We start from the raw sequence: 2,500 nt of genomic DNA on the forward strand, positions 1-2,500 counted from the left end.
TTATATATATTGTTATTTTCTCTAAGATTCATTTTGCTTTTATGATAGTAGATACATATTTGAAGTATATGGATTTCGTGAAATTTTTACACTTAACTTGGTGTTCATCACCAAATTAATACATCTGTAACTGCCCTGTTGCTGTTATGATATCTGACACTATCATTTTCCTGTGGTATTCGCTTATATGCTATATATATATATATATATATATATATATATATATATATATATATATATATATATATATATATATGTATATATATATATATATATATATATATATATATATATATATATATATATATATATCACTTATTCAGCATTTGTGTGTTGTCCATCAAAACTTGATATTCGTAGCGTTGCTGAAGCATTCTGCATTTTATTATGTTTCATATTTGAGTTTTAAATTGGCAATTTTCCTTGTTGAGAATATTTTATATACATTTTTATAAGTTCTTTTTTTATTATTTGTGTTTAATTTGCAATCGGGGCGCTGAAAATCAAGTTAGCGTAATTAACATTCGTACATGTGAAATTTATGTCAATGCATTTATTAACGACTTCAATATTTCATTGTTTAATTCAGAAATAGCGAATAGTAAAGGAGCTGCTCTTTGTGCACATGTTCGCTCTAAGTGGAATTCTTTGAGTGACTGCTGTTGCTGAGTGTCTGGCTTTAACAGTAACGATCAAAACCATCGTTCTAGCTTGAGGGAATCGTCTTTAGTTCCAGGTAATAATTTTTCCTTCGTTTCAGATTGTGTTATCTCTTGTATAGGACAATTCTTATTAAATTATTTTCTATTTTGCTATAAGAACATACTTTTATAACGAGCTTATTAACATACAGCTTTATAGAGTAAGATTGCAATATATATATCAGTGTTTGAGTGGAGTATAAGAATTTTTAAACACTACAATATAGATAAAGAAGTCAAAACTGACAGGCAACGAACGTGCCTTGGAATATGCTTTAAACGATCTGTCTCACATGTATTGCATTACCTTGGTCCTCTCTGAATGACCTATTGTTTCTGTTAACAAAGTTTAGTTGAAAACTTCTATTTATGTGGAAGGTTTACATCACCAGGCGTTCGAGATGGCATTTTCCCCTAGGCATTCCTATAAGGATTTTGGGTTCCATGTTAGAAAACGTAACAAAAAAGTTAAGAAACACCTGCAAATTAAGTGCTCACTGCCATATTATATATTTATATATATATATATATATATATATATATATATATATATATATAATATAATATATATGTATAATGGCAAAAGCCACGAAGGAAAGTTAAACAATGGAGTACTGCTGCAAGCCTGCAAGGCCTTTCGACTCTCGTCCTTCACTATGCAGACTGACATAAATTTGAAAGTAAGTTTACAAAGAAAGCTCGCATAATTGACAAATAAGGACTATAAAGGAATATATATATACTATATATATATATATATATATATATATATATATATATATATATATATATATATGTGTGTGTGTGTGTGTGTGTGTGTGTGTGTGTAGTGTGCAATACGAAAACTACCAATGTGAAATATCTCTTCATTTCCTGAATTTCTTTTTTTTTATAAGTTCTCTTTCGAAACCGTTGAATTCGGTGATGGAAATTAAGTAAAGTGTTTCTCCTGGACAGGAATGGACCTTGGACGGGGACCAACAGTGGTTCAGTATTCAATCAAACCGGAATTGAAGGTTTTCATTGGAAAACATACTTCCAACGTTTTGAATTGCATACTCTGTTCACCAGCTAATCATCACCTATTTATTCCACATGACTCAACCATCTCAAATCACTTCAATGCATCATTTCGCCTCTTCTAGCCATTTCGTCATCATTAAGGCTCTCCAAAATTTTTGCCTTTCCAGTTATTCTACCACATCCGAGCAGGTTCGCCTTTCATTCATTTAGATTCAATGTCCTCAATTCACTTCCATAAAGGAAAGTTGGTTCAGTCCCTTTATGCTTTCGAACCTTAATTTTCATAGAACACTCCAAATCTCCCCCAAATCTTATGTACACATCCCTCAACTTCTCTTGCTTCACCTGCTCTGTGACTCACCTTCTCACTCATCCTCCCATCATCCGAAATATGAACTCCCACGTACTTGAAAGAATCTACTGCTTGCATTCTTACCGTCCATAATCTGTTTGCTCCTAGAATATTCTGTTAGCAGTACATCGACCCAAATATGTACAGCCGAATAGTATTGAAACAATGGGCGAGGCGAAAGCCAACGCCTAATTTAAAGTAATTTTTGCGGAAGTTAACTTTGCTTCCCCTTTCACACAGGGAATGAATTGAGCCTCATACCAAACTAGTTCCCTTAATGATTAAGAGCGCGTTGGGCCAGCAAATGTCTTCACGGCCTGCCTCAATCAGAATATTGAGTAGTATTGAATATTAAGGCTGCGCATTTGGCCTGAAATGCCCTTCAAGGAATGGAGGAAAAGAAAGTATTCGCTATTTTTTCGCC

Source organism: Macrobrachium nipponense, chromosome 3 (assembly GCF_015104395.2).
Source record: "Macrobrachium nipponense isolate FS-2020 chromosome 3, ASM1510439v2, whole genome shotgun sequence".
Classification (NCBI taxonomy): domain Eukaryota; kingdom Metazoa; phylum Arthropoda; class Malacostraca; order Decapoda; family Palaemonidae; genus Macrobrachium; species Macrobrachium nipponense.